General features: G+C 39.9%; 1 long non-coding RNA gene across 1 annotated transcript in view; it reads right to left on the reverse strand.

Moving 5' to 3' along the window:
* Window positions 1–444: 444 nt before the first annotated feature.
* The window catches only part of LOC140710546 (uncharacterized), a 57,820-nt gene continuing 30,924 nt past the window's right edge, over window positions 445–27,340 (reverse strand). The window contains exons 2-4 of the long non-coding RNA XR_012091614.1: window positions 2,570–2,704; window positions 1,693–1,851; window positions 445–1,194 (exon numbers count right to left, since the gene is read on the reverse strand). This is a non-coding gene — a long non-coding RNA (uncharacterized lncRNA). The remainder of the gene's footprint in view (window positions 1,195–1,692; window positions 1,852–2,569; window positions 2,705–27,340) is intronic.

The raw sequence follows: 27,340 nt of genomic DNA on the forward strand, positions 1-27,340 counted from the left end.
TCTTGAGCTGACAGTTAGTAGTGGATGCACAAATTTTGCTTGCGACTAATTGCAGCTTGTAAATGGAGCATTGTGGCTCCAGAAAAGAGCCAGCAGTCTCTCTCCCCAGGGTCACCCAAGTGGAATCTGGACACAAGAAAGCCTGTCCCCTAATGGGAGTCCTCCCAGAGCCCTTCCCAACCTCTCAGGCCCTGGGTTTGTCTCCATCAAGTAGAGAGCTAGAGGGCACAGCAGGAGACTCCTCTGCAAATCTTCTTCGAATGCCAGGCTATTCATAGTAACTTGCAGCTCCCTCAGGAATTCCCACAGACTTCCCAGAGCCGACTATTGTCTCCCCACCCTGCAGCAGTGGCCTTTCACAGACCCAGGGATACACACGCCATCTCAAAGCACAAAATGCTCTGCAAGCCATCCATGGGGTGTTCACCAAAGAAAGTACTGGAAATTGAGAGGAGGAAAAACAGAGGCAAGTTGGGAAGGTAGAATAAGATTTTCCAGCAGATTAACTATTTATTTTTAGTTTCACAAAGCAGATACACTTTGTAATTGACAAATAAGCCATAGAGTGCCATGCAACATGAAGTCACATTTCTTTTTCTTAAAGGCAGGGCTAGGTATGCTCTGAGCGTCTCTCTCATAGAACAGCTGGCTGTACATGTGAATCACAAACATTCAGTTGTAAAACAAAAGGGGTAGCTAAGGGTGACTTTTTTGTTTTCTCTGATAGTTTCATTGGACTGAGGTGGTAGCTAATATCATCTCGTATCCTCAGACCATGAAAAGAACATAAGGAACTCTGTGAAAGTGTAGAGTGAGCTTTCCAGGCAAGCATCATATTGTTCTCAGTTAATCAAATTTGTCAAATTGTTCCCAGTGCCTTAGAGCTAAAGGGTAATACTTAGGACCACAGTAAACAAATCCCCAGCCATCTGCTCTGACAGCTGTTGGACCTTGAGGACGAACTTGTATTCCCAGAGTATTTCAAGAGCCCTTAGGCACAGAATTGCACTAGAATGGTTCGAACATCAAGTGGTCAAAGAAAGATTAAACTACCACCAGCCCTGGGATGTGTACTCCCACCTAGAGGTGTCCCAGGAATGAGCAACAGGAGCAAAATTCTCCCTTTGTTCATCAGCCTCTGAACATTCCAGTTTCTGTGTCATCTGGATATTTTCTCAATACCTTCAGCCTGGCCTTAAAAATCAATGCAGTTAGTGAACTGCTTAGTTGAAACTGAACACATCTATTGATGCAGAAACAAGAGCTGTGCACTTCCAGCCAATTTAAAGAAGTCTTCTTGGATGATCTGTTCGACTCTGTGCCTCTCAAATGTAAATTATTTCTATGAAATTATTTCTATGAAAGTTATTTGCCTTCACAAGTTAGTTTTTGTGTGCCAATTTCATTAGGCCAATTGGGTGTCATAAATGATGTTAGAATAGGGTGATCAATCAACCCAGTTATGCTGAGACTGTCTCAGTTTTAAAACTAGAAAATTCAACATTCTCTGAAAGCTCCCATTCCTGGGCAAATGAATAGTTAGTTGTTTTACCAAGTAATTTCCCTTCCAAGTCAAAATGTCCTACTGAGCTTGAAAGTGTAGCGACTTAATAAAGTCTTGAGTTTCTGAGTTTAAAATCTTAGTGGGGCACACATTAAAAGGGATTCTTCTGAAAGTGACAAGGGGCTTACCTGGGGAGGTCAGTTTGTTTTGAAATTATCCAAGACAAAAAGGACTCTTTGTGACATCTGATGGGTGGGGGAGCTCGGTGTCCAAGTATACCACACTCAGTAACCACACATAGGTATTTAGTAGTCAGTGTTTTCATCTTTCTTCCATGTCTTCAATTTCTGATACAGAAAAAAAAATGCCAGACAGAGTTTTATAAATGTTCTCTTGGGACATTGCACATTTCCACTCGTACACTTTTATGCACGTGGGAAACATGCGAAAAGAAGGTCAGATGAAAGAAATATTTAAATTATGTAAGCCCCTCTTACTACATTCTTAGAAGATCAAAGCCATTTTGTGCATTAATGTTTTTCCATATCTAAACTTTTATATTTGGCTTCATTTATTCCACTCAATTTGACCCAACTCAGTGCTTTTTAAACTCTAATGTGCCAGTGAATCACCTGGGGATCTTGTTAAAATACAAATTCTGATTCAGTATGTCTGGGGTGGAGCCTGAGATTCTGCACTTCCAACAAGCTCACAGGTGATACTGCTGTGGCTGGTCTGAGGGCCACAACTTGAGTAGCAAGATTCCAGGGGACTATAACTACATTTTCTTTACTCTCAGGAAATTTCTAAAAAGAGGGAAGAAAAAATATTTTTAAGGGAATGGAGAGAAGAAATTGTGCTTTATATTCCCAAAAATAATGCCTGTTGGAACAGTGAATACTGTGTGTTTTAATGTAAAACACAAATGCAATTAAAATTGACCCAAAACATCAGACTGCCTAGGAAGGAAGGCGGAAGGAAGGAAGTAGAGGAAGTTAGAGGGTGTGGCCATTGAATGTCTGTGGTCGGAGGGAGTCCACTCTTTTCTCAAGCAAAGGTACTTACCTTTTCTTCTACCACTCTCTTTCCAGGGACATCAATAGCCAGGATTCCCCTTCCAAAGGGTGCTGGAAGTGTGAGCAGTAATTTGGTTATGAAGCAAGAGAATGTTTTATTCTCTTTCAATTGGTTGTGAGAACCCTACAAAAAGATCCATTAAAGATGAAAAATGAAACATGCTCTGAAAAGCGTACCAATCTTTTCATGTTCATTATAGTTTATTGTGTTTCTGAAGACACAAAAACAGATAATGAAATACATAAGTAGAAGAGGAAATATCATTAAGTCAAATGCCTGACAGAAAATGGATTATACTAAAACACACAGGGTTCTGATAGCATTTTACAATAAAAATTGTTTATGTGACTCAAGGATTTCTGTTGCTCACACAGCTCTGGTTGACACATATAGGGACAGAAAAGAAATTTGGGATTAAATATTTTAATTATTTAAGAAGAAAGTGGGTGTGCCTCTGAAATGGATGACATGTTTCCCCCAAATTACATCAGTCATGACCTTGGGAGAGTTTACGTCATTTTCCCTGAAGAGGAACATCAAATGTAGCTGATTACATGGTCACTAAGCACCCCCACAAAACAAATCTTTCAATGTATGTTTATGTTCCACAGAAAATGTGTAGCCAAGGCTCTAACCAATATGACTTATATCTACTGCTCTTACAGGAGTTTCAGGCTGAAAGAGGAAACCCTTTTTTCGTGCAGGTCATCAAAGCAGAGGTGGCCCAAATTATGCTCCATGTTTCTTTGCGTTTCTACAAAGGAGGAGCATGTAACTGGAATAAATTGAGTTCAATATTTTTCCTTTACCTAGAAGCTTTCTTCTGTTTAATTTCTCCCGTATTTTTGTTTTGAACAGCTGGCTGTTCATAAATGGTTCCCTATGTGTTTTGATATGATATCCTCAGAGACGCTCTTAGATTGTGAAATCCTAGTGAGTGGAGCTGTTTATTTGCTCATCACCGAGACAGGTGGTCTGTCAGGCCAGCAGACAGTTCTTTAGAGAGCAGTCTCTGGGCTGCAGCTTTGACTCCAGATGGGTGAAAACCTCTCTATTATATCTTAGGCTTCACTTCCTCTCTTTTTTCTTGGTATGGCTTTGTGGGGGCTGATGCTAGGAAGGACCATGAAGGAGGATCAGTTTTGTTTTTCTGCCTCTGCCACCTTCATGTTCACAGCCCTGGCTTGGCACAATGCACATACCTCTAGAACATTGTCACCTCTCATCAGATCTACAGATTGGGTGCTTGCACCAGTGGAGAAGCCAGCTCACAGGCAACAGGAATGGTTTTAAGTGTCCTTCCTTGTTTCTTTTTCTGGAATTTGCTCAGACATTTGCATAGATTTACACGATCTATCCATTTATATATACTTTGGGCACTTAATTTTGCAGCTACCTATTTCTTTTTTTTTCTGTTGTTTATTATTTTATACTTTTTGTAAGAATTCTTGACATATGTTAGATTTTTTAATATATATGTACTTTATGTTCTAGGGTACCTGTGCACAACGTGCAGGTTTGTTACATATATACACATGTGCCATGTTGTTGTGCTGCACCCATTAACTTGTCATTTACATTAGGTATATCTCCTAATATGATCCCTCCCCCCTCCACCCCAAAACAGGCCCCGGTGTCGAAATGAAGGCAGAAATAAGGATGTTCTTTGAAACCAATGAGAACAAAGATACAACATACCAGAATCTCTGGGACACATTTAAAGCAGTGTGTAGAGGGAAACTTATAGCACTAAATGCCCACAAGAGAAAGCAGGAAAGATCTAAAATTGACACCCTAACATCACAATTAAAAGAACTAGAGAAGCAAGAGCAAACACATGCAAAAGCTAGCAGAAGGTAAGAAATAACTAAGATCAGAGAGGAACTGAAGGAGATAGAGACACAAAAAACCCTTCAAAAAATCAATGAATCCACGAGCTGGTTTCTTGAAAAGATCAACAAAATGGATAGACCGCCAGCAAGACTAATAAAGAAGAAAAGAGAGAAGAATCAGATAGATGCAATAAAAAGTGATAAAGGGCATATCACCACCGACCCCACAGAAATACAAACTACCATCAGAGAATACTATAGTCACCTCTAGGCAAATAAACTAGAAAACCTAGAAGAAATGGATAAATTCCTGGACACATACACTCTCCCAAGACTAAACCAGGAAGAAGTTGAATCCCTGAATAGACCAATAGCAGGCTCTGAAATTGAGGCAATAATTAATAGCCTACCAACCAAAAAAAGTCCAGGACCAGATGGATTTACAGCTGAATTCTCCTCTACAAGGAGGAGCTGGTACCTTTCCTTCTGAAATTATTCCAATCAATAGAAAAAGAGGGAATCCTCCCTAACTCATTTTATGAGGCCAACATCATCCTGATAACAAAGCCTGGCAGAGACACAACAAATAAAAGAGAATTTTAGACCAATATCCCTGATGAACATCGATGCAAAAATCCTCAATAAAATACTAACAAACCGAGTCCAGCAGCACATCAAAAAGCTTATCCACCATGATCAAGTTGGCTTCATCCCTGGGATGCAAGGCTGGTTCAACATATGCAAATCAATAAATGTAATCCAGCATATAAACAGAACCAAAGACAAAAACCACATGATTATCTCAATAGATGCTGAAAAGGCCTTTGACAAAATACAACAGCCCTTCATGCTAAAAACTCTCAATAAATTCGGTGTTGATGGAATGTATCTCAAAATAATAAGAGCTGTTTATGACAAACCCACAGCCAATATCATACTGAATGGGCAAAAACTGGAAGCATTCGCCTTAAAAACTGGCACAAGACAGGGATGCCCTGTCCACCACTCCTATTCAACGTAGTGCTGGAAGTTCTGGCCAGAGCAATCAGGCCAGAGAAAGAAATAAAGGGTATTCAATTAGGAAAAGTAGAAGTCAAATTGTCCCTGTTTGCAGATGACATGATTGTCTATTTAGAAAACCCCATCATCTCAGCCCAAAATCTCCTCAAGCCGATAAGCAACTTCAGCAAAGTCTCAGGATACAAAATCAATGTGCAAAAATCACAAGCATTCCTATACACCAATAACAGACAAACAGAGACCAAATCATTAATGAACTCCCATTCACAATTGCTTCAAAGAGAATAAAATACCTAGGAATCCAACTTACAAGGGATGTGAAGGACCTCTTCAAGGAGAACTACAAACCACTGCTCAATGAAATAAAAGAGGACACAAACAAATGGAAGAACATTCCATGCTCATGAGTCAGAAGAATCAATATCGTGAAAATGGCCATACTGCCCAAGGTAATTTATAGATTCAATGCCATCCCCATTAAGCTACCAATGACTTTCTCCACAGAATTGGAAAAAACTACTTTAAAGTTCATATGGAACCAAAAAAGAGCCTGCATTGCCAAGACAATCCTAAGTCAAAAGAACAAAGCTGGAGGCATCATGCTACCTGACTTCAAACTATACTACAAAGCTACAGTAACCAAAACAGCATGGTACTGGTACCAAAACAGAGATATAGACCAATAGAACAGAACAGAGTCCTCAGAAATAATGCCACACATCTACAACCATCTGATCTTTGACAAACCTGACAAAAACAAGAAATGGGGAAAGGATTCCCTATTTAATAAATGGTGCTGGGAAAACTGGCTAGCCATAAGTAGAAAGCTGAAACTGGATCCCTTCCTTACTCCTTATACAAAAATTAATTCAAGATGGATTAGAGACTTAAATGTTAGACCTAAAACCACAAAAACCCTAGAAGAAAACCTAGGCAATACCATTAAGGACATAGGCATGGGCAAGGACTTCATGTCTAAAACACCAAAAGCAATGGCAACAAAAGCTAAAATTGACAAATGGGATCTAATTAAACTAAAGAGTTTCTGCACAGCAAAAGAAACTACCATCAGAGTGAACAGGCAACCTACAAAGCGGGAGAAAGTTTTTGCAATCTACTCATCTGAGGAATTGAACTCAACTCTGCACCAAGTAGACCTAATAGACATCTACAGAACTCTCCACCCCAAATCAACAGAATATACATTCTTCTCAGCACCGCATCGCACTTATTCCAAAATTGACCACATAGTTGGAAGTAAAGCACTTCTCAGCAAATGTGAAAGAACAGAAATTATAACAAACTGTCTCTCAGACCACAGTGTAATCAAGCTAGAACTCAGGACTAAGAAACTCAATCAAAACCGCTCAACTGCATGGAAACTGAACAACCTGCTCCTGAATGACTACTGGGTACACAGCTACCTATTTCTATTTAAAGTCATAATTTCCCCCCACATTTTCCTGATCACATTCAACTCTGCAGTCTACGTTGCTGAGAACATTGTATCATTCATTCATTGAACAAATATTTGAGTGCTTTCTATGTGGCAGTCATGGTAGTAGGTGCTGGGGTGCAACACTGAATAACACAAAGTCCTTGGCTTCTTTTGTTCTAGTGGCAGAGTGGAGAGACAGTCAGCAAACAAATAAATCAATAGATATGAACTATATTAGATGGTAATAAGTCCTAGACAGAATGTACAAGGTAAGAAAGATGGGAGTGCTGTAGCGGGGTACAAGTGTTGCTCTTTTACATGGAGTAGTCAGGGAACTTCCTATCTGGAGCTAACACTTGGGACTGTACTTTGTACAAGTTCATGGATTGCTTTTCTCCTCATGGTTATTATAGGTTGTGTTGCTGTAAAAATTTTCTGGCATATAGGATCAAAGCACTTGATGAAGAGGGTGCCCATTTTTGAAATTGTCCTTTGGGACTAGTTGTAGGCCTTGATAAGGCTGAGATTTTAGCAGCTCCATGGAGGAAGTGAGGCAGAGAGTCATATAGCTGTATGGGGGAAGAGTATTTCAGGCAGGTGGAACAGCAAATGTGACACTCTGAAGCAGGAACAATTTATGGTGTGTTAGAGGATGGGGCTAGTGACTGGAGCAGGATGAATGAGGGGGCAGGCATGGGAGGTGAGGCCAGGGGTGGAGGAGGACCCATCACAAAGGGTCTTGGAGATCATTGTAAGGACTTTGTCTTTCATTTTAATAGAAACAGAAAGTCAGTGAAAGTCTTTGAATTGAGAATTGATATGACCTGATTAGTACATATTAAGGATCATTCTGGCTGCAATGTGAAGAACTGATATAGGGCAGATAAGAGTGCAAGCAGACAATGATGAGGTTATTGCAATTGCCCAGGGGAAAGAATATGGTGGCTTGACCCTTGGGGGTAGTAGTGGAAGTGATGAGAAATATTAATTCTGCTTTTGGGAGAAGTCTTTTATATGATTCCTGAGATCCATTAGCTTCTTGTGCAATGTGGTGAAAATCCTCTTGCATACGAGGTGTAGTTCAACAACTAGTATCCCACAGAAAGAACGGTGGAACTTCAGAGTTGGAAGGGGTCTTAGAAGCAGGACATCTAGTGGAGGAAGAGTGAAAACAGAGATACTTGGTCTGATCTTCAAGCTTGTGTAGATCTTACATTTTGATAGAGGGGGAAAGGAGGAAATTGATGCCTCAATAAATGCTGATTTATCTGTAATTCACTGTGGTCCCAGGCTAGGGAATCTAAAGGTGGAGACTGCATCCTAGTGTGAGATAGCACAGAATCTGAAAGCTCCGATCTCACTGAGTTCTCTCTTGAGGCTATTTCAACCTGTCACATAATGCGGAGATTACCTGCATCCCAGGGTGCATAAACCTAGCCTTGACTACATTTCCAATGGAGATTACTTGTCATTTTAAGGTAATTCACCATGATGTTGGACAGCTCCAAGCATCTGGAAGATTTTTGTTTGTTTTTGTTTTGTTTTGCTTTGTTTTTGTACAGAGCTGAAATCGTTCTCTTCTACCCATTCTGCCCTCTGCAGCTAGGCTGGCCAGTAAAGGCAGTGCAGGAGTATTGGTTAAGAGTATGGTTCTGGATCCAGATGGTCTAGGTCAGGATCCAGGTTCTTTGTGAAATTGAGCAAGCTGATAAACCCCCTTGTGCCTCAGTTTCCTCAAAAACAAGGTAGTACCTATAAAGCACTTAGAAGAGGACACAGTACAGAGATGGGGTCCAAAATATAATGGCCATATAATTAATTATTCTTTCATATTGTTATGAATATAAGAATCAGGCCCATATTTGAGCACCGCTCTCATGAGGCTCTGCTTTTCCTGTAATTTGCCTATTCCTATTAAATTTTTTTTTCTCAAAAGTAATTTATTCAGGTATATGGTGACCTTTTGTCCAACATTTTCCATTTTAAATAGTTTATCCTATCTTCTTTTTATTATTATTATTATACTTTAAGTTCTAGGGTACATGTGCACAACGTGCACGGGCAAGGACTTCATGTCTAAAACACCAAAAGCAACAGTAACAAAAGCCAAAATTGACAAATGGGATCTAATTAAACTAAAGAGCTTCTGCACAGCAAAAGAAACTACCATCTGAGTGAACAGGCAACCTACAGAATGGGAGAAAATTTTTGCTATCTACTCATCTGACAAAAGGCTAATATCCAGAACCTATAAAGAACTCAATCAAATTTACTAGAAAAAAACAAACAACCCCATCAAAAAGTAGGCAAAGGATATGAACAGAAAATTCTCAAAAGAAGACATTCATATAGCCAACAGACACATGAAAAAATATTCCTATTAAATTTTGTAGTCCTCTCATGACTCCTGGTAGCAGTTATCAATGAAATTAAAAAAACAAAGGGTTTGGTGTTTGCCCTGGGGCAGCAAGAAAAGAGGAATTGCTGGTAACTGGTTTTGGGTTCAGGCATTAACCTGAACCCAAGTTGTTGGTTCTCTGGCATTTAAAGGTTGACCCCATCTTAAATATAGATCCATAAGCCCCATTTCATTTGGTAAGCAGTAGTCCAGGATGCAGTGGAGTAGTGTGGTTGAAAATCTAGGTTTTGGAGTCTGATTTTTCTCATTTGACTCTAGTTTTGACACTTATTCTGTAACTATGGGCAACTTATTTAATCATAATAATATATTCCTTCAGTTTATTGTCGAGATCAAATGAGAATATATTCAAAGTGCTTTGTACAATGTAGGAGGTCAAGAAATACTATTAATAATTTTAAGTTATAGAAATGAATTTCTAAAACAAAGTAATATGGTTTGGCTCTGTGTCCCTACTAAATCGCATGTTGAATAGTAGTCCCCAGTGTTGGAGGTGGGGCCTAGTGGGAGGTAGGTGGATCATGGGGATAGATTTTTTCATGAATGGTTTAGCACCATCTGCTTGGTGCTGTTCTCATGACAATGAGTTAATTCTTGCAAGGTCTGCTTGTTTAAAATTGTGTAGCACCTCCTCCTTCACTCTCTCTTCTCTCTTGTTCCTGCTCCCACCATGTGAGATGAAATTTGCCTTCTGCCATAATTGTAAGTTTCCTGAGGCCTTACCAGAATCCAGGCAGATGCCAGCATCTTGCATCCTGTACAGCCTGTAGAACTATAAGCTAATTAAATCTCTTTTCTTTATAAATTACCCAGTCTCAAATATTTCTTTGTAGGAGTATGAGAACAGACTAATACATAAAGTCAATTCTTACAAATGACCATGTTCAAAAGTAATGCAAGCCACATTCTCTGGGCTTCATAGTGCATCTTAAGGAGGAGAAGAAGAAATGAATATTAAGACTTGCTGCTCCTACCTTCCTGGCAAGTGAAGGTTCCCAGTGCTCAAGGAGGCTTACTGCTAGAGCCAGGTGGAACTGATCTCACATTCACAAGAAATGTAGGAGACTCTGAAGTCGGCTTACCCTGACACCCACTCATCAACTGAAAATTTAAAATGTGCTTGAACTGGTTATTTTGTAGCAGATAGATTTTTTAAATAATTTTTTTCTTGAATACAACAAAATACATGTCTATTATAGAAATGCAAGAAAGTATAGAATAACCCAAAGAGTCAAAACGCTGCCTCTGCCCAGAAGTTGCCCTTGCAAGGTTTTGCACAGCACCTTAGGGGGGTGAGCAACATAAGGCAGGGCTGTGTCTTTCTGGCCTAATCCCAAGACCCTAGAAGGGAACGCAGCATTGTAGTACAGAAGAGTGATTAGTAAAGAGTGGCTGAATGCACAACATATAATCATGTCTATAAATACATTTTTACCCCCACCGTGGATAGAAATTGCCAGATAGATTTCTTTTCATGGTTGTTTCACTTAATTAGATCCTTTTAAATATTGAATTTAAAGCCAGTGGCGAATATAAGTAGATCCTAAATGTACCAAGAACACAGCTTTGTGTTTTGTCCATGTGGTGGTCCATAACCCAAGAAGTGTCCAATGGGCTTCTCTCAATGGATCCTGAAGACTGACTAGGCTGATCTCAAGTAAGTGGCTCCCACCCAGAAATCCCTTCTCCTGAGTTTTTTTCTTTAACCCCACTTTCACTCATTTGGAGAAGTTTACAAACATTTTGGATTTTGGAGAATTTCCACTTCCCTCCTCTACATTCAATTTTCTTTCTAAGATAATGGGGTACCATTTATTTTATGCTTGCAACAAGCCCGATACTTTGCTAAACTTCAAACTGGTATCATCTCATTGAATCCTCAGAACAACTCTGTGTTGGCTATCACCATTCTTACAGAAGAAAAAGCAGAGGCTATGAAAGGTGCAAAAACTTGCCCAGAGTCACATGGCTGGCAAAGGGCAGAATCTAGTTCAGGTCAGTCTGACTCCAAAGTCCATGCTTCAACCACCTGGATATACCAACATCAGAGTTTATGTTTAATCTTGAATATTGTTCTCTATACTTAGCTTTATAAGCATGAAGCTATTATAGTACCTTCAGCAGAATCTGAAATGTCAAACTAATATCTGGAGTGGATGTACCATAATTTAAATACTCAATCTCTTGCCCCTCCTTGTTAAACATGTAGGTTGTAGAGAATATCAGAGCAGAGATGCCCAATATTTAAAACTCAGAGAGGGTCAGGAAGAGCATCCTATTGTGGAACTCCAAGAGTGAGGTGGTGGGCAAAGTAAAAGCCAGTTAACATAAAGGGATCACGTGGAAACCGGGTCCTGGGCATCTTGCAGCTTCCTAGAACCCAACATGTGGCTCCCAGGAAATTACAGGAACACTGAACAAGGAGGCTGCAGAAGGGCAACAAGAAAGGTTTGTGTTTGCATTTTCCCACATCTGGTTTTTGCCCATCTGAACGCATCATAGGGCTAAATTACAACGTACATTACAAGGGCTTGACCATCAGAGCCTTTTTGGGGTGTAGGAAGGAAACATCCAATCCTGCTTTGCTGCTGGGCCTCTCTCTCTCACTCTCTCTTTCTCCCCACTGCACCCGCTTTCTCTGTCTTCTGAGGAATCTGGAGGATGACTAGTAAGGGGTAAAAGAGGCTCATCTTCCTCTTCCTCTCACTCCCAGGATGCTGGGTCTTTCTGCCCTCAGAAACCCTTGGATGCTGTCAGTGATTGTTAGAGAGAGACTGTTTGGGCTGTGGCTTCAGACACTGCCCAAGGGCAGATCACTGGACTCCTAGCCCGACCCCTGCCTCAAGAACAATGAAGACCCTTCAGCTTCTTCCCTCAGCTGTCTCGGGGCCACCCCGGGTGAGGTGGGGGTGGGTGATCAAGTGAACCCCAGCTCAGGAGGGCACAAGGAGGGAGGTAAAATGGCACGGTTAAAATCAGAGTTTTTTTGAACCCTGGGTTAAATTTCCAGCCCTGCCATTTATCTGTGCAACTTTGATTTGTGTTACTTAACCTGAAAGAACCTCAGTTTTTCTGTCTAGAAAATGGTGATGATAATCCTTAACAAAGAGATGCTGAAAGGATGAAATAAAATGGAACCACTGTGCCTGTCAATCAGTACATGTTGGCTGATATTGATATTGTCAGCCTCAGCGTACAGAAGAATTATATTCTCTCTTCTATTCTGTAAAATGCTCCTGACTATTTTGATGTAATTTTCTACTTAGTTAAACTGGTTCATTTTTGCCCGGATGGGTTAATTTAGTAACCCTCCCTTACCCACCCTTCCCAAAAGCTTTTGTTCTTCTAGGTCCATGGCTTGGAGAAAGGAGGCGTAGGTCCTTTTTGTTTGAAGGATACTGGGGCCTGAGGTGACCCTCAGGTGACCTGTTCCGGCCAGAGACTCTAGCTACAGAGAAGGTTGCAGGAGACACAAGAACCTTTTGTGACTTTTTTTGTTTGTTTGTTTATGAAGATTTAAAAGCATGTGTTATTCTTTGTAGAATGTGTATAGAAGCTATGCAACACTTGCAGGTGAATGATGAGATACTCCTTTTTCAGGACAAGAACTTCCTTTGGCATTCTCATTTTTTCACTCTTAAGAACCCAAGAGAGAAAAGTATGACTCTGAGAGGCTTCCAAATGGGAATTAACACCACTCTATGATCTGTGCAGTTGTTATTTGCAATACAACACAAGCACAGAGGATGTAGGGGGCAAAAAGGAAGTATAACCAAGGGACAAGATGGTAGTATATTTTCTCATGAAGAATAGAAAACAATTCTCCCCTAAAACCGGATTGAGACAGCTAATTGGAGCCTTTGGAGACACCACTGATGAGACACTCAGAAGAGAATTACTCCATTTTGCAGTTCAGTGTGTTTAGCATCTTAGACTGACCTAATTTCAATAAAACATAATATTATGAAAGAAAAAAGTTATATTCCAATAGTAGGAAGTGATTGTACCGTTAAATAGTACCTGTTTGATAAGTGCCTGCTTCATCTTTTTATTCATTTAAGCTCCACTCCGTGGCACTCACCCTATTTTTACTTTCAAGGATAAACTCTGACATTTCTCCTGTGACTAGAGTAAGTCATCCTTTTTCTTTCTGGAATTTGGGTTCAGAAAACTGCAACCCTTAAATTTTAATAGAGACTGTTAGGACAAAACTGGAAAAAAATTAAGGTGATGAATTGTGTCTAGAAATGATTTGATTTAGGAAACTTTAAATTACCAAGAATACCCATGGTTAATTATTCTAGATTTGGTTTACCCAAATCTCAAAATTAACTGTGCTTATAGTTTGCTTGGACTGACACATGTTGATGATGTTTAAGACAAATAATCCCTCAAAGCTTAGACTCTATTTTTACTTTTTCCTCCAAATTAGCATTTAGCCTTTGAACACATTTTGTTTATAGTTATTTAAAATTCCATGTAAGTATATAAACTCCCACTTGTTCTCATTTCATTTCTCTGCCTTTTTCGCAGGCAATTTTTACATGAAAGTTGTGTCACTTTTAACAACCTAGCCTTATTTTCTAATTTTCCTGTAATGGTTTTGTGTTCTAAGTTTAATTTAAGAATGGATTGCTTACATTTCACTTACAAATCTCCCTTCTAATCACTGTTATTAATACCACAATTTTGTTGTAATATCTGTAAGAGCACAAAATGTGTCCTCTTAAAGATGCATTTGCCAACCGCTGACTTGCATACATTTCAATTACAACTCTCCCTTGTAATTATTATTATTAATATCACAATTACTATCTTAATATACATAAGACTGCAGAAGGTGGCCTGTCAAGGGCGCATTTACAAACAGCTTTTTCAGTTTCCTCTTAAGAAAAATGTGCCAGACTTTATCTAAATTCAACCTCCCCTACGATTTACATTAGACAACACACTCCATCAATAAAACCATCAAAATGATCTACTGCATTGTAGACAAAAGTTATTGTGTCAAGTTGACACTAATCAGTTAATTCCAGTAAACCTTCAGATAAACAAAAGCTTGTTGTCTATTACTGATGTGTGTGATGGGTCTTGTATATCCTATGGTTATGCCCATCTATAGAGATGTATTTGGCAGACACTTGCCCTGAGGCATCTATATGGAAACTGAGACAAGATCTATAGTTAATGATGTTGACCCTGACTCCCCCAACAGAGACTGAATTCAAGTCCTCATAATATCTTGACAGCTGATATGTATATTGTGCTAATAATATTAACAATTACTATGCCACTGGGATTCCCCAGGCCCTGGCTTTGGGAAAAAAAAAAAAGCTATTTTAAAGCTTCTTTCCTCATATGAACTAATTTCCTTGTTTATACCCATCATTACCACTTTCTTCCCATTGAGACAAGAATGTGTCTCTAAGCAGAGAAAGGCTTTTCTTAGTAGAGGTATTTTGTATGAATAAGTAATGCTGTGTGAGTCCATCAACTTCTGGAAGGGGCTAGCAATACCAGCGATGATCTTAGGAAACATTTTAGTCATTTCCAGCTCAGGTTGGGCTAGTAGAAACCGAGAGAGCTAGCTTCACATTGGTGTTGTTGATATTGGTCAGAAGGAGGCATTGAGAATGTCAAAAGGCCCTGCCTGGTGTGGCTCTCCTTTGGACATAGGCGGACAGACTGCCAACCCCTGCTTGGCGTGACTGGGTGGCTGAGGCATCAGAAATTGCCCCTGGGGCTCCTGAGTTAGCTGCCCAGCCTTGGAGAAAAGTGGAGGAACTGAACCAGATCTCTTCTCCTCTCCCGGCTTCTCCTTCCTTTGCAAATATTGGAAAGGCCAAGGCAGGCTCACAGGCCACAGAGAAGCTCAGGATGAAATGTTGACAGGGGGCACTGTTAAAAATTAAATTCTGCCCTATTTTGTGTACCATTCTTGTGAGTCACATTCGTGAATAGTAGCGAGAGATTTAATGATCGCATATTTTTTATCTTATTTCCCTTCAGTCGATGGCAATTTTTTTCTGTTAATGTCAACTTAGAGCTCAAAGTAATTTAGTAATTGATTCTAAGCACAGCAGTTCGCCAACGGCAGCTCTCCATTTGTGGGGAATATCTCTGCTAATTTTATCCATCAGAATGAGATTACCATGCTAATCTCTCCCATCCTCATCTCTTGGTCATTTGGGACATGCTGATGCAAATGACTTATTAGACACAAGGCCTTCGTCCATCCCCAGTATCAGAGAAAGATGAAAGGAAGCCAAGATAAGGATATTTCAATGCCCTTACAGACACAGATGGTATGCATGCCTAATACTAAAATGATAATACCCTAAACTGGAAACTCAAATAAAAACGAGTTATGACAAATGAAAAATACAATGGACCAAAATATATTAAGTACATTGACAGGGAAGAACAAAAAGAATTAAGGCAGAACAAATGCATCTGGGGACGTGTAATTGGAAACTTAAACATTCATTGAGCCAGGGAAACCTAGAAAGTCATACGTCAGGTGGAGGGAGGGGGGTACTGTTAATGAGATTAAGTGGAGAAAACCAAAATGGCTGTGCTAACAAAAAGATTGAGGCCGTGTCTACAGACACAATCTGTTCGACTGTTTTCAGTGAATGACTGGTTACTGACCAAGTTAGCTATTGGTTGCTTGTCTGATTCAATTAAAATGCTCAAACCAATGTGAGCGTGTGTGGTAAAAATAGCCTGAAACTAGTTTGGGTTACATATACACAATAGGGTATTGTATAACACAACGGGCTGAAAGGCCTTCCAAAGACATTGCTAGCAAATGGATACATTTTAAAACGCTTTGCTTTATGAAATAGCAAGATACTTAGGGGAAGTTCAGAAAAAAAAATAAGTTTAAATACTTCAGGTAAGAAGGGGTTTAAAGAAAGAAAATAACTAATAAAGTAGCTGGGTGAATGTTTATGGACACAGAAAACACCTCAGAGAGATGGGGTGTTTGTTTTAATACCCCTTAACACTAAGGATGTCTGATGTGAGATCAAAAAATGAAAATCTTGATATTAAGCATATAAATAAATCCTATCATTATCTCTTCCATGGAAGAAATGAGAAATGGACATTATGGTCACTTTATGTTTAAAAAGTCAAAACTCACGCCTGTAATCCCAGCACTTTGGGAGGCCGAGGCTGGCGGATCACGAGGTCAGGAGATCGAGACCATCCTGATTAACACAGTGAAACCCCATCTCTACTAAAAAAAGAAAAAAAAAGCAAAAACATTAACTGGGCGTGGTGGCGGGCACCTGCAGTCACAGTACTCAGGAGGCTGAGGCAGGAGAATGGCATGAACCCAGGAGGTGGAGCTTGCAGTGAGCTGAGATTGTGTCACTGCACTCCTGCCTAGGGGACAGAGTGAGACTCCGTCCAAAAAAAAAAAAAAAAAAGCCAAAACTTTATTACCAAGGAAATCAAAATATATCATAAAAATTCTAGAACAAAATGATTTCCAGGTTTTAATCATTGCCTCAATTATTTCAAATGTCATATACATATATATATATTTTTTAGACAGAGTCTTGCTCTGTTGCCCAGGCTGGAGTGCAGTGGCGTGACCTTGGCTCACTGCAACCTCTGCCTCCCAGGTTCAAGTGATTCTCTGCCTCAGCCTCCTGAGTAGCTGGGATTACAGGCGCCCACCAGCACGTCTGGCTAATTTTTGCATTTTTAGTAGAGATGGGGTTTCACCATGTTGGCCAGGCTGGTCTTGAATTCCTGACCTCAAGTGATCCACCCACCTTGGCCTCCCAAAGTGCTGGGATTACAGTGAGCCACCACACTCGGCCAAATGTTTTATATTCTAAAGCTATCACATAACAGTAGCAATAGCCTAAAAATAGGGCCAAAACCCCTCAAATGCACGCTGCTGTCTCATACCCTTAACCTCAGACTTGATATCATCCCCCCAAACCAGGATTTTCTCCTGACTTTTCTTTTCTCATTAAAGTGGCACAGTTCCCGAGTTATATTTAACTCCTCTAAGTCATGGCATTATCTTGGAGTCCTTGTCATCATCTTCCTACCACACAATTGCCAAATCATATAGATTCTAGCTCTCCCCATGGTTTCCATCCTCATTGTCAATTCATTTATTTGAGTCTTTTTTCTAGCTCTGTCACCTGGGCTGGAGTGCAGTGGCATGAGCTCAGGTCAGTCTCCCAAAGTCATCTGGGTCTTCATCCATTCTTGTCTACATCCTTCTCTGAGCCTGCTCTTCTCAGCCTCCCCTCTGAATCATCAGCCATGCTACTGTCAGATTACTCTTTTTGAAAGCATGCTTCCAGATTGGGCTGGAACAACTATGAGGCAAGTGGAGAACTCCCCTAGGGTGTCAAAGTTATGAGAGTAAAAACTCAGTAATCGGAATCAATATTGCTTTAAAGAAATATTTTTAAAAATCAAAATGAATGCAAAAGTCATCCATGACAAACAAAACATCAGTATTTAAAATAAAGAACAGGATCCAACCCTACACTTTTATAGCCTCGCCTCACTTGCCTTACCCGAATTCCATCCCTGGTTTTAATCACTTTATTTACAAAAATAGAAAAGAGGAACAGGAGGTTGTCTTCTGGTTGTGTGTGTGTTTCTTTTTTGAGATGGAGTTCCGTTCTGTCACCCAGGCTGGAGTGGTGCGCCATGTTGGTCAGATGCTGTTCTGTTTTTCTTACTATTGCATTGTAATATTATTTAACTTGATTATTGAGTTTTGTGGCATACTGTACTTAGCTGACCCTAGTCCTACCCATGCTCAATGATTCGTCTCATCAAGTGCCAATTCCACATCCTGGCGTTTCAGGATTTTTTAACACGGAGATAGTATGGTTTAGCAGTTAGCTTCATGGACGTTGAGTCAATCCTAAGTACAAATCTTCGCTCTGCTGCTCGCTAGCTGTGGAGGGCACAAGCTTTTGGCCTTTCAGTTTCCTTATCTGTAAATGAAGATTAAATACAGTTTACAGAAGACATTGCCCTATTTTCCCAGTCTTACCAGTCCACTGCCACAGAAATATTCAACTCTTTATAAAGTGTTTCTTATGTTTTCTCATTTAAGCCTAATGACCACCATGTTAGGGATACATGATGCTGCCCCTCCAGCCTAAATCTCCTTCCCCTTCAACTTCACAAATTAAAAGATATTAACAAACTTAAAAAGCCAGCTTTAAAACCACCACTTGTATGAAGTCTTTCCTAAGTTCCCCACAACCCTGCAACAACAACAGGCAAATATTCAGGGCCTACCATGCAGCAGTCATTTGGGATTCAATGGTAAACATGACCCCAAAAAAAAATGACATAGTCAAACGGCAAAAATGAACAAATAAACTATTAACTATTAAACATGTCAAATAATTCTAATGCATTATAAGAAAATCAATATGATTATATTTCCATTAAGTATAATAAAATTAATTATAAAGTACTTAAAAATAACTCCAGGCTGAGGAAACAGTACATGCCAAGGTCTTGAGCCATAGGAGCTCAGATTTTGGGCTCATTGTGCTTGAAGAGCTGAAAGAAAGCCCGTGTGAGCTGAGGGGAGAATGGCAGGCTACAGTTCTCTTTGAACACAGGGGTCACTTTCATATCTATTTCTTATAACAATTATCTTCCCCCACTTTATATTCTGGTCAACGGTACCCTTGTCTTGTTCCAGTATTAGAAACAGTTAAGAGCACGGGTTTCGTAACCAGAGTGTCTAATTTAAATTCTGTCTCCGTTGCTTATTAGCTAAAAGACTATGGACAAGTTTTAACCTCTCCAAACATTATTTTCTTGAATTGTAAAATAGGAGTGATAATAACAGAACACACTTCAAGGGTAATTGTGAAAATTAAAAGATGAATGCATGTAAAGCATCTATAATAATACTGGTACAGAGTGAGTGCTATGTCAAAGTTAGTTATTATTAGGATTGCCATAACTAGTCTGTAAGTGGCCTGGCACAGTGGCTCATGCCTGTAATCTCAGCACTTTGGGAGGCTGAGGTGGGTGGATCACCTGAGGTCAGGTGTTTGAGACCAGCCTGGCAAACATGGCGAAATCTCATTTCTACTAAGAATACAAAAATTAGCTGAGTGTGGTGGTGCATGCTTGTAGTTCCAGCTACTTGGGAGACTGAGGCCTCAGTCATTTACTTGAATCCAGCAGACAGATGTTGCAGTGAACCAAGATAGCACCACTGCACTCCAGCCTAGGTGACAGAGAAGACTGTGTCTCAAAAAACAAAACAAAACAAAAAACCTAGTCTGTAAGTTCCTCTAGAATTGCTTGTCTTTGCATTAATACAGCAACTCGCACACTGTTTTACAAATAGCAGACTCTTTAAAAATGTATATTGAATCTAGTCACAGGTAGAACAGAAGACTGATACTTTTTTTTTTGAGATGGAGTTTTGCTCTTGTGGCTCAGGCTGGAGTGCAAAGGTGTGATCTTGGCTCACTTCAACCTACGCCTCCCTGGTACCAACTATTCTTTTGCCTCAGCCTCCCGGGTAGCTGGGATGACTGATACATTTTTTTGTAAACATCAGTGGCTAGATAATTATAATAGAGGTTTAAATTCTTTATTTGGTAACTTCTTTATCTGTTCTTTCCTTTCTTACCAACCGAAAGAGATTATCTGTGAGGAGGACTCAGGCTGAAATAGCATTTAGCAAGGGCCACCAGCATACAAGCGTGTAACATCATCCTGAAACCCACACTACTCAAAGTTAACATTATCTTTTCTTTCTTCATTTGAGACTGTTTAAGAATTTAACCTATGTCAAATGACAATTTTGCAAAACATTTTGCTGATGGAGCAAGTCTGAGATTTTATATTCATTTGCTTTAGGAGGTTACAAAAATTTTCCACCCTGAGGAACAGGTTTTTCTCCACTACGAGGGCTGTTATAGAGCATTTCTTACCATGGCCTTTGATACAGGAGCATAAGTGTGTATGATCCACCTTAGACCAAGCAGTTTTGATCTTGCAGATAATCTGGGATCTTAAAGAATATATAGGTGATGCTTGAACAACAGGAGGGTTAGGGTACCCATGCCGCATGCTGTCCCAAATACACATATAACTTTTAATTCCTTAAAAACGTAACTACGAATAGACTACCATTGACCAGAAGCCTCACCAGTAACATAAACAGTCTATTGACACGTATTTTGTATAATACTGTATTCTTCTAATAAAGTAAGTTAGAGAAAAGAAATTGCTACAAAGAAAATCATAAGGAAGAGAAAATATGTTTTGTATTCACTAAGTGAAAGTGGATCCTGGTAAAGTTTTCATCCTCCTCATTGTCACATTGAGTGGGTGGAGGAAGAAGAGGATGGGGAGGAGTTGATCCAGGGATGGCAGAGGCAGAAGAAAATCCACATAAAAGTGGACTTGTGCAGTTCAAACCCATGTTTTTCAAGGGTCATCTGTATGTGTGTGTGTGTGTATGTGTGTGTATATGTGTATGTATGTGTGTGTGTGTGTGTGTGTATGCATGTGTGTGTGTGTAATGTGGTAGCATCTTTAATGAAAAGACACAAATGTCAATGGGAGCCACATAGTAGAAAACAAGCAACTTGAAAATATGAAAATACTGTTTACAGATGTTTTTATTGCAAATCTCTTGGGTTGATTATCTCTCTTTATATACATATAGTGTATAAAGTGTGCTATTTTTATTATTTTATTATTTTTATTTTTTAAGATGGAATCTTGCTCTGTTGCCCAGGCTAGAATGCAATGGTATGATCTCGGCTTACTGCAGCTTCCACCTCCAAAGCTCAAGAGACCCTCCCACCTCAGCCTCCCGTGTAGCTGGGACTACAGGCATGCACCACCACCCCAGTAGATTTCTGTATTTTTTGTAGAGATGGGGCTTAGCCATGTTGTCCAGGCTGCTCTTGAACTCTTGAGCTCAAGGGATCCAATTGCCTTGGCCTCCCAAAGTACTGGGATTACAGGTATGAGCCATGGCATCCAGCCACTATTATTATTTTTATGTATTTTGGAATATTTTGTTAAATTGGTCTTCCAATAAATCTATTACTATATTTTAATTTGGGAAATCATGTTTTAATATTTCCAAAGCCATTTCTTTTTAAACTATTCCATCTCTATATAACTTTTTCACTATGAATCCAAGATCTCTGTGAATTTTTTTCTAGTATTTGGAGTCTTTCAGTTTTAAAAATTTCATCTTCTTACTCTTCACATACCTATTTCTTATTTTATGTTAACTTTTCTGTTGTTTTAATATTAGTGCTTTACCTTCAATTTTAGACTTTTTCAAATGTCGTAAATGTTTTATCTCTTGATAGACTCTTACTTTAGAAAAGTACTGGCACAGAGTAAGAAGTAAACAAGTAATTCTTTTAAATTATTATTTTTAAATTACATTTTTGTCTTACAATAATAACAAAGTCTTGGTTATACAGAGGTTTTTCTTTACAGTGAGCATGAAAGGAGCTAACTCTTATGTTAGGGTTCATCCAAATGCCACAAGAAGGAAGGCTATTCTTAAGTTAGCAACACCCATACAAAATGTGCACTCTTCCCAGTAAGATTATATAACACAAGAGAAGACAACCACTTTTTTTGTGACAGGTAAATTCCTGGCTTCTCTATGATCTCTAAATAAAGGTAGGGATGGGAAGTGTGAATGCATAATAGACTGTAAATGGCATTCAAGTTTCCAGTTAGTATTTCTGATTTCTGCTGCCACCTTTCTCTTTCCCTTTAACAAACCTGCTATTTCCAAGTCCAGAGTCCCTTTGGCTCCAAAGGCAACTCAGCTTCTTTGTCTTCAGCATCCTCCATTAGACAGGGACTTTCTCCACTTTGAGTCATCCGTCTATAGTCTATCATCTACTTTGCAAACTCTAGAAATTGGTTAAAATTTCTCATCTGTTGAGCTGCTCCTTTAGTGTGAAGAAATCATGCTTACTAATTGCTGTTCTGTTGATTTCATATGATTGGGAAATAGGAGTCTTATAAAAGCATGGGCTTTAGTCTTTTATAATATTCTAGAAGTCAATACTCTTTAAGAATGTTTAGGCCCTTAAATTTCTGTCATTTTTCCAGCTTCCAACCCAGATTGTAGAGACCTGGAAAGAACATCACTCGAATTCTCACAATGAAATTTGAAGTTGGCTGGGCTAACATAAATCACAACCTTTTAAGTCTATTGTAGAGAAGAGGTCACAGAGCAGCCAACTGGTACAAAATCTTTGGAAACATGATGCATGTGGTGAAAGAAGAAATGTGATAGATAGAAAGGTAAGAAAAGTTCAGCTAGAACAGCTGTACGTCCATGAAAGCTCGGTGAGGGCTGGCAGGACGATGTGAAACCACTGGGGGCTGAAGAGACTGGAGTCCACACCCTCTTGCATACTTGCACCACGAACCACAGTGAGTACTCAGAGAAAAGACTGGACAAAGTCCTGAGAAGTGACCATGTGGTGCAGACCGGGGATTGGGAAGAGTGGCTGTGCAGGAAGGGCAAGAAACCCCACACAAACTTTCCTCCCTCTCCACTACTCAATAAAACCTATTTTTTAGAATAAAGAGCAATGAAGAACGGTAGTCCTTAGGGCATTGGTGAAAACTCATTGCAGCCAAGAGAAGATATCAGGCTTAAAACACAAACAAACGAAAAACAGTTTTTTGGAAAGCAGTTGGATTATGCATTAGGCCCACAACTGCAGTCAAGGGAGGGGCAGCACTACCAAGAAGGCTATAGTCCCCAGACCCAGGATCATTCCTCTCAGTCAATACTAAGGCTCAACTACAAATTAGAGAATGCACCCACGTGACCACACCACACCATTAAGTGAAGAAGCTTCCGATTACAAGTAACAGCAGAATACTGTTGGGAGAAGGATAGAAGAAAAAGAGCATGTGAAGAGATTCTCTGAGGTTGCCACCAAGGGAGGGCCTAGGACTCAGCATTGGAGAGGCATTGCTCTGGAAAACCAAGCCCAACTCCAAATACAAAGTATTTCTACAGGAATTTGAAGCCTGTGGTACCCTGGTGGTATCCATAGCAACAACACTACAAAACCAGTCCAACTCTTTACTATACCCAAGTGTTTTGAAACTCCTTTTATAAACAAAACCCCAAGTCTCCCATGTTTATCCCAGTTGCTTATCCAAATTTGCTTAAATTGTGCTGAATGATGAATGAGAGAAATTGCATAGTGGAGTGGAAGGAGTAGAGACAAGGATTCAAACTCCAGTTCTGCTACAAAATTACTGTGTGCCTTCAGTTTACTTATATAACCTCTCTGAGCCTCAATTTCCTCTGTAAAAATACAATACTTGGCAGAGTGCAGTGGCTCATGCCTGTAATCCCAGTACTTTGGGAGACCGAGGCCAGTGCATCACTTGAGGCCAGGAGTTTGAGACCAGCTGGGCCATGGTAGTGAAACTCCTTCTCTACTAAAATACAAAAACTAGCAGGGTGTGGTGGTACATGCCTGTAATCCCAGCTACTCAGGAGGCTGAGGCACGAGTAATCGCTTGAGCTGGGGAGGTGGAGGTTGCAGTGAGCAGAGATCACGCCACAGTACTCCAGCCTGGGCTATAGAGTAAGCTTCTGTCTCAAACAAGCAAGCAAACAAACAATACTTGGTTCTTAGCATTAGTGTGAGGGTCAGAGAATACACACACACACGCACACACGCACACACATACACACACGTGTGCGCACACACAGTGACCCTGCACAGAGCATGATACATGTATTAGTTTTCTGTGGTTACTGTAACAAATTGCCACAAATTTATTGGCTTAAAACAACAGAAAATAATTTTCTCATAGTTCTGAGAATTTCTGTGGCCAGCAATCTGAAAACAATATCACTGGGGTATCAAGTAAGTATGAGTATCAAGGTGTTGGCAAGGCTGCACTCCATCAGTCGCTTCTCTATCCCAGCTTCTTGTGGTGGCATCACTCTGATCTCTGCCTCCATGACGGTGCTGCCTTCTCCTCTTCTTTCTAATCTCTTCGCACCTCTCTTTTATAAGCATCCATGTGACTGCGTTAGGTCCATATGGACAATCTACTCTAACTTTCCCATCCCAAGAGCCTTATCTTAACCACATCTGCAAAGATGCTTTTTCCATATAAATTAACATTTACAGGCTGCAGGGATTAAGACCTGATATCTTTGGGGGCCATTATTTTAGGCTGCTGTAATACCTAATGGGTATTTAATCAGTTACCTATTATCATAATGATTAGTGACTCTTGAATTTTTAAAAATCAGAATTAGGGATCTTTCTTTAAGTCAGCTCCTGACCATGGGCCAGATGTGCTTATGACCTCAGCATTCAGGTAATAGGAGCACAAATTCTACTTATGCTATGTCATGATATACTTAATATATAAGAGAGAAAAACTGGGAACAAAGCAGGTTTGGATGTTTTAATTGTATTGACATCCCTTGGGTTTAGTAACATTGAACAAAGCAGTCTGTGTTGTGTGACTAGCTGTTTTTATCTCCTTCAGCAAAATACTGTTATGTGGTAAACTTTTTGCCCCATCCTGACTCAGTGCCATATAAAGGGATTCCTAAGGACATCCAAGAGAAAAAAAAAATAAATCTTCAAAAAGCACTCCAAAGAGAATGAAAAGGACTATTTTTATATCATGCATTAATGGGGGTAAAACATCAAGAAATTCTTAGCATGAGATATTAGGGAATATGACAGCAATGATATATAGCAATAGATAATCCACCATATTATGCTGTTAGATGTGTGTGTGCACATGTATGTTCATACATTTAATTAAATCTCAAGCTTTAACTCATCTTATGGTTTTACCAACTAACATCCTATGAGCTGGGCTTAAAATCCAAACAACAACAATAATAAGAGCTATCACTTATTAAGCACTTACCATATGTTAAGAGCTTTATGATTAATATCTTGTTTACCCTCACAGTAATGTATGAGGCCAATATCATTTTTAGCTTTGTTTTACAGGTGAAGAAATTGAGGCTTAGAGAGACGAAGTAACATACCAACATTCTTGGCAGAACGGGGGTTTGAACTCAAGTTTGTCTGTCTTTGAAACTCATGCTCTTGACACCATGGAGGGTGTTATTTTCTTGTGGCTCCTATATCCAGTGTTCTTGATTCCTCCTGTTAGCCATACCTGAGTCATTCTATGCCTGGTAACGCAGTCATTTCTAATACACATTCCCCACGCTGTGTGGTGGAAATACATGTATTTCCCAACCATGTGAAGTGGCATCATTTCAGATGTGAAGTGATGTCAGAAGAACAGTTTTGTCTGTAGCCAGTGTGACCCTGGCACACACACCTTTTCCATGTCTGACTGGCCAGACCACATTTGCTGTCACTAACTTGCCACCCTGCAGAGTTCTTTCATTACTTCTTAAAGAGCTAAGAAATCAGTGACACTACTGGAAAATATATAAGAGGGCAGGAGGACATTTTTATTGTTATTTTTAAATGCTTTATTGAGTTCACACAAACAGAGGAATATTTTATTAATGAATTTAATATAAATGCCATGAAGTGTATGCAAAAATTCATGAAACTTATGAACAAAACATTAACACTACTCAAGTTTCACATGGTTTAATTTTCCCAGTATCCCCTGGGTTCCATGGGAAGAATTTCAGCATAATTATTTTCAGTTCAATGCAAAAAAAATACTGACTGAGTTTCTACTACGTGCTAGGCACTGAATCTACAGGAGTAAATAAGATAGATGCCTGCCCTCTCCTTTCTCAAACTACACATAATGTGGTCCTTATTAGCTATTCTAATATGGATTGAAACTCTACATGTAATTAATTTTTTTTTAAGGAAGGATCTTGCTCTGTTGCCCAGGCTGGAGTACAGTGGCATGATCACGGCTCACTGCAGCCTCAACCTCCTGGGTTCAAGTGATCCTCCTGCCTCAGCCTCCCAAGTGGCTGGGACTACAGCCATGCACCACAACACCTGGCTAAGTTTTAATTTTTTGTAGAGATGGGGGTCTCACTATGTTGTCCAGGCTGGTCTGGAATTCCCGGGCTCAAGCAATACTCCCACCTTGGCCTGCCAAAGTGCTGGGATTAGCCACCTCGCCCAGCCATAATTTTACATTTTAATAATTCACCAGCCCAAAGTTAAGCAGATGGGCTCTCTAAGTACTCTTATATACTCAGTATTAGTACAAAGATTGTAAATATGAAACTTGAGAGTCTATAGGCATTCTGAATTGAGCATGGCACCAATCCCTGATGGGCTGAAACTTAACCTCAGAATCCTTCTCAACATAGCACTCCACACAGCCCTAATTAGAGTTGGCTTGTGAGTTGCCACCCCCTTCTAAAGTTTTTCACTAAAAATGGGAAATGCATCCTGCATCCACTTAGAATTGTTGCTATTGAGGCTTTTCAAACACCCAAAATTCATTCCACAAAGATTTACTTGGTACTGTACTAGTTAGTGTGACAGAATGCTTCCACGTGCCAGGTACTGTGCCAAGTGCTCTTCTGACATTTTTATTTAATTCTCATGAAAAAAGTAGATGTTGTATCCACTGTAGTATACAGCTCTAAACTAGTTTTATTTTGTCTTGGTCCTGCCCAGCATTCATTTTCCCTGGAACCTTCCAAGAAGCATATGCCTATACAGTTTTGTGGGATTGTTCCCATTCCTAACGGCACGAGGAAGCACACAACCCGAGCCGTGCCAAGGAAAATATGCATCTTCCTGGCTACAGCAATTGTTTAAGGTTGGGCTGGGATAAAGGTTGGACCTATCAAAGGCAATGAAAGCCATGATGGGGCTTTCGCTGGGACTACTGGCAAAGAGGCACTTCTTTCCACTGGGTTTGCTGAAGCTGCTTGGATGGAAGCTCGCATCTGTTGTGGCCATCTTGCCACTTCCTGGGGCCATCCTAACTGAGAAAGTGGCCACATGGAGGAAAGCAAAACTCATGGAGAAACAGTTCCCAGTGCCAAAGTCTGACAACTTCGAACTGGCCAG

The sequence above is a fragment of the Chlorocebus sabaeus genome, chromosome 27, assembly GCF_047675955.1.
Source record: "Chlorocebus sabaeus isolate Y175 chromosome 27, mChlSab1.0.hap1, whole genome shotgun sequence".
In the NCBI taxonomy this organism is placed as follows: domain Eukaryota; kingdom Metazoa; phylum Chordata; class Mammalia; order Primates; family Cercopithecidae; genus Chlorocebus; species Chlorocebus sabaeus.